Genomic DNA, 6,121 nt, shown 5'->3' on the forward strand with positions numbered 1-6,121 from the left:
GGTAGAGCGCCTGGAGTTTTTGGAAGTTGTCCCCCATAGCGCGGAAAAGCTGCTCTTATGGAGAACCATCACCGCCAATGCCCGGCTCATTGACAACCTTGAGCCCGGTGGCGGCAAGCACCTCGCCGTCAAAGACTTCCCCTTTGGTGGACGCCCGGAACTTGACGCCCCTGGGAGATGGACGAAAAGATCGTCGCCCACCTTCAGATATCTGCCGGGGCCCGAGGTTGAGGAGGAGGGAGGCTGATCATCAACCACCTCTTCCTCGGCAGTGGCCTTGCCGGCTTCCCCGGCAGGCCCACTGTTGGCGCCCTCGGCAGAAGCCTCACCGGTCGCCTTGGCGGCCCCCGCAGCGGTGTCCTCGGCAGCATCCTTGGCGGCCTCATCAGCGGCGACCTCGTCAGCATCCCTGGCGGCCTCCTCAGCAATGTTCCCAACAACAGTATCCACGTCCTCCATACCTATTGAAGGAGGGCCTGGGTAGTAATGGGAGCATTGAAGCCAAGAAAAAGAATAAGGGAAAAATAGAGACGGAGGACAGGCGACTCGCCAGTGCCAGGATGTGAAGTAGAAGTCCCCTCCCCGCCAGCATCCGGCGCCGTGGTAGAGTCACCAGCGCCCAAGTTCCCCTCTTCCTCCATGGGTGTGGGCTCCGTGCTTGATGCCCTTGCCAGGGACGCCCCTCGCGGCGGCATAGTCGATGGGGGTGGTGTGTTGGGGGTAGCCCTCTGCAGCTCCTCCTGCTGCCGCTCCCCTCCTGCAAACCCAACAAGGTCAACACCATAGCATCGAACGCCTACCACATGTCGAATAAGAGGAGGGTGACGAATTTACGCTGGGGGCTGTGCCGGGGGCTGCTGTTCGGGCTACTCAACATCACCAGTGGCGTCTTTGAAGCCCCAGCTAGGGGTTGACTGCTCGTTGAGGCCTTCGCCCTCTTCACCCTCTGGGCCAATGTCCCTGCATCCCTGCAAAAGCAAAAACGGATCAAGATGAGTGACTTAATTCAGAGGAATGGAAATGGCAGTAAGGGACGGAGTACTTACTCGTCATCCACCTCCTCCTCTTCCACCACTTTCCTTTTCCTCTTCGGGCTGAGAGGCCCGAGATAAAAAGTGACCTCCGCGTCAACATCCGAGTCGACATCTGCCGGAGGAGGCGAAGACGGCGGGGTTTGTGCGCGCCCATATGAGGAAGGGGTTGTTGTCTTCTTCTTCTCAGCGGCCTTCGTCAGCCTCTTGGCTGCCGTGGCCCTCGTGTGACGCCCAGACCCCTCCAGGGTCAATTGAGGCCGCGTAGCCCTACCGGGCTGGACCGGCTCGCCGGAGCCAACCCGCCGTAGGATTCGCCCTCTTCCCCTCATTGGCGTCAAGCCCGCCGCCACGTCCTCCTCCGACGACGACTCGTCGGCCGCGTCTTCGATGAGCGGAGCTCCAGTGTCGGCGCTGCTGACCTCCCCGGAGGCCGCCGCCCACCGGGTGAGCTCCTCTTCCTCCGCAGCCGTTGTGGCATTGTCCTCCACACCCCCGACGCTGCCGACCTCCATGGCAAGCTGTGCCTCCCTCGCCCTAGTGGCGATGTAGTCCAGCTCTGCCTGGGTGGTGTCCATGACAAGCCACCGCTCGGCGTCAGCATTGACATATACCTCAATCAGGGTGTCAAAGAATTGCTGCACATCAGCATCCTTCGGCTCCTTCCAGCTCAGGACAGGGCCGTGCACATTATAGTCTGGCATCATAGCAATGATCTCGGACCGACGTGAATTGTTGCACAACGGGACCATCCCCGCTGGCAGCTTGAAAAACGGCCCCTTGAGGGCCTTGCCAACCTTTTCCGCAGCCCTCGCGGCCTTGCCGGTCCATTCAACCTCGCCATCGCGACCCACATCAAGCTGGAAAAGCCGCTGGCAGAAGTGGGCATGCGCCAGCACTGTGAAGTTGTGATCGAGGCTGGGGTGGAGTCGCATAATGTCAGCCGGATTCATAAAGAGCCAAGCTGGCCTCCCCTTGTTGTGCAACGGGGCGATCCGGTGGCGAATGAAGTCCGCCCCGATCATCTCAAGGGTGAGTCCGGCCCGGGTGAGCTGGAGAATCCTAGTAGTGGCAACAGTGAGCCTACCGTCGGCGGTGTCGACATCGCTCCAATCGCTGCCATGAACCGGCGGCACTCAGCGGACCTTGCAGAATTCCGACGGGTTTTCATCCTCAATCCAGCACCACCGGCCACGCCATTCCTCCCACCTCTCCTTCGTAGCACCGTATGGGTACGCCCCCTTGGATCTTGGGATCCAGGTGACGCAACCAGAGACGACACCTCCCGGCTGGATCTGAGGGAAGAAATAATGGCGGAAGAGCACCGTGTTGGACTGCACCCCAGCAAAGCCTTCACAAAGATGCGCGAAGAAAGCCATGCACGCCACCGCATTCGGAGTAAAATCCAAGAGGCGAAAGCCGAAGGTGTGCATAATGTTGCAGAAGAAATCGGAGAAAGGGGGCATAACCCGCAAGAAAGATAATCGATAAAAAAGGGATACAGATTTGGAGCAGGATCGGCGCAAGCAGCAGGAATGACGCGCGTCGCCAGGTGTCCCGAATTCTCTCCCCCCGTCTTCGCTCCCCATAGGGGCCTGAAGGAGGCCCGGAGCTCTTGAACATCAACCGTCGAGGGGAAGAAAAAGGCGGACTTCGTCCGATCCCCCGACAGCGCGCTCTCCGGCGGCTCCACAGTCCCAGCGCCCTTAGCCACCCCCTTGCCCTTGACGGATTTGGGCGCCATGGCGACCAAGAAGTTTAGAGGGCTGAGGAAGGGGGATGGCGAAGCAACGACGGCGGGCGACGGCGAAAGCTTAGGAAGGAAGGAAGAGAGGAAACGGTGGCTCTGAGATTGGAAAAGGCACGAGGAAAGAGGAGAAAGTGAGCAGCGCGCCCGCGGTTATTCCTTTCTTATGGGGGAAAACATGGGCCGCCTCCTTTCACATTAACTGTGGTGTGACGCATGCCCGCGGGAACCAACCCCACGCATGCTGCCCACGTCACACGCGCCTCCCCATGCCGCGCCACGCCCGGGAGTCGTGGGAAGCGCAGCACGCGAAGAACCTTACCGCGGTAAAAACCGCCCCGCCTGCCTGCACACCGTTTTTGGGCCTAGCCCAACAACGCATTGCGCTTATGTGTGGCCCAGGCCCGGGGGATCCTATCGGTGTACAAAAAGAGGGGTACACTTTTTGTACCCCTATAACTGTGCACGGGCAGTCTGAGCCACGGGCACTGCCACACCAAGCTAGGCAAGGGAGGTGAGCCAGGGTAAGACCGAAGCTCAAGAGAACTACGACGCCAAGGCCAAGACCATGAAGAGCAAAGGGGTCGAAGCGGACTCCCCCGGCAAGATCCTTGCTGGGAGACAGTTCTAGCAGCCCCGGCAAGACCCTTGTCGCGGCGACTCGTCCCGCGCCTACGGAGCAAATCACCCTTGAGTCCACTGCCCCCAAAGGGCAAGGATACGGGAGACATCCCCGTGGCAACATGCAGATCTTTGTGAAGACATTTAAGATCAGGTACGTACTAAGGAGACGACAACCCTTGGCGGGATCCCAGCCGAGGAAGACCACAAGGCCCCCGGCAAGCGCCTTGCCGGGGATGACAGTAGGCGCCCCGGCAAGACCCTTGCCAGGGCCCCGGCAAGGCCCTTACCAAGGACACCCGCAGGGCCACCATCAGGCCCACGCCGACTAAACCTCCACCGTCGTTCGCATGCAGCTGCCGACCCAACCAGCTGGGCAGGCACCTGCGTGGCGGCATGCGGATCTCCGTGAAGACCCACCACTGCGCCACCTCAGCTGCCTGCCTACCTACGTGGCAACGCATGCGTCGCTGGCCAGGGCGCGTGTCGACACAAGAAGGAGCGACGACGGACGAGACATGTTTCTTCCCCGTCCCCGATAAAGCAAGGACACCTAAGCAAGACGCATTAAATGCGCCTTGTCATGTAATGTGAGGGATAAACTCGCATCACTGTACCCTTTCCACCTCCTGTGTGCCACTGTGGCAACCCCTTTCTTCTATAAATGGAGGCCCGAGGCGACCAGGAGAAGGATTCGGCTTTCTGGAGCTCCTCACGCCCCATAGCTAGCTCAAGAACACAAATATACAATCCACCAAAGCAGGAGTAGGGTTTTACGCATCCTCGTGGCCCGAACCTGGATAAACGAACCGTGTGCTACCTGTTAGATCCGCTCTTCTCATGACCCCGCGCCCCGCTAACCATAGTAGGGATTCTTGTGATCCCATAGGTGTCGTTCCCACCGACACCGACGATCGAATCTCGGGCAAGTAACATATTGATGACAAAGGGAATAATGTATGTTGTTATGCGGTTTGACCGATAAAGATCTTCGCAGAATATGTGGGAGCCAATATGAGCATCCAGGTTCCGCTATTGGTTATTTACCGGAGACGTGTCTCGGTCATGTCTACATAGTTCTTGAACCCGTAGGGTCCGCACGCTTAAAGTTCGGTGACGATCGGTATTATGAGTTTTTGTGTTTTAATGTACCGAAGGTAGTTTGGAGTCATGGATATGATCACGGACATGACGAGGAGTCTCGAAATGGTCGAGACATAAAGATTGATATATTGGACGACTATGTTCGGACACCGGAAAGGTTTCGAAAGGTTCTGGACATATACCGGAGTACCAGGGGTTACCGGAACCCCCCGGGGGGCTTAATGGGCCTACATGGGCCTTAGTGGAAATAGAGGGCAGCAAGGGGAGTGTGGGGCGCCCCCCCCCCCAAGGCACAAACCGAATTGGTTTAGGGCAAGCGGGGCGGGCCCCTCTTTCCTTCTCCTCCTCCTCTCCCTTTCCTTCCCCTCTCCTACTCCTACTAGGAAAGCGAGGAGTCCTACTCCTAGTGGGAGTAGGACTCCCCCTCTTGGCGCGCCTCTCCCTGGTCGGCCGCCTCCTCCCCTTGCTTATTTATATATGGGGGCAGGGGGCACCCCATAGACACAACAATTGATCATTGATCTCTTAGCCATGTTCGGTGCCCCCCTCCACCATAATCCACCTCGTGCTTAGGCGAAGCCTTGCGTCGGTAGCATCATCATCACCGTCACCACGCTGTCGTGCTGATGAAACTCTCATGTGAAGCTTTGCTAGATCGGAGCTCGCGGGACGTCATCGACTTGAACGTGTGCAGAACTCTGAGGTGTCATGCGTTTGGTACTTGGATGGTTCGGATCGTGAAGACGTACGACTACATCAACCGCGTTGTTCTAACGCTTCCGCATTTGGTCTATGAGGGTACGTAGACACACTCTCCCCTCTCGTTGCTATGCATCACCATGATCCTATGTGTGCGGTGGAATTTTTTTGAAATTACTACGTTCCCCAACATAAACATGGTTGGATATGAAATAAGTGATTGCCTACTTTCAAATTCAAAACATGTGATTTTCAAATTAGGGATTAATTAGGGATTAATTGGGGATTACACTACACACAGTTTGCAAAACCGAAACGTCTGCAATAGACGTGGAGATCATAAACGTTTCTAGGATCCACTACGTGTGCGATCAATCTCCAGTGCAAACACGACATCCTCTTGAAAACTGTTTGCGTTAGGCCACCTTGCGCAAACATTTACCACATAAAAATTGTGTGTGATGGACAGCCTTTGCCACACAGTTTCTTCTACAGACCGTGTGTGATGCATTCAATAATGCAGACGATAAAATTGTTAATATCGTGTGTAATGGGAACGCTATCACAAATGATTTAATGGAGAAAATTGTGTGTGATGTACCTGTGAACATAAATGTTTTCCTTGGAGCGAGTGTGTGGGATGTACATACGAACGGAAACATTTAGCGGGGACTGACTGTGTAGGATGTACTTGCGACCGGAAACAATTTCGCCTGTATAATTATATTTTTTAGCTCTACTATACGTATTTCCGTATTTGAGCGCTCGCCAGTCGCACACGACCTCATTTTGCTGAGCGTGTATGCCGGGAGGGTATATCCCTGACAGTTCCAAATGCCGTCACAGAAAGGGGTTAAAAACCATTTGTGTAGCACCGACGCGTACCAGTGTCTCCTCGATGTTCTTGGAGATCTATTCG

The sequence above is a fragment of the Triticum dicoccoides genome, chromosome 5A (assembly GCF_002162155.2).
Source record: "Triticum dicoccoides isolate Atlit2015 ecotype Zavitan chromosome 5A, WEW_v2.0, whole genome shotgun sequence".
Lineage (NCBI taxonomy): Eukaryota > Viridiplantae > Streptophyta > Magnoliopsida > Poales > Poaceae > Triticum > Triticum dicoccoides.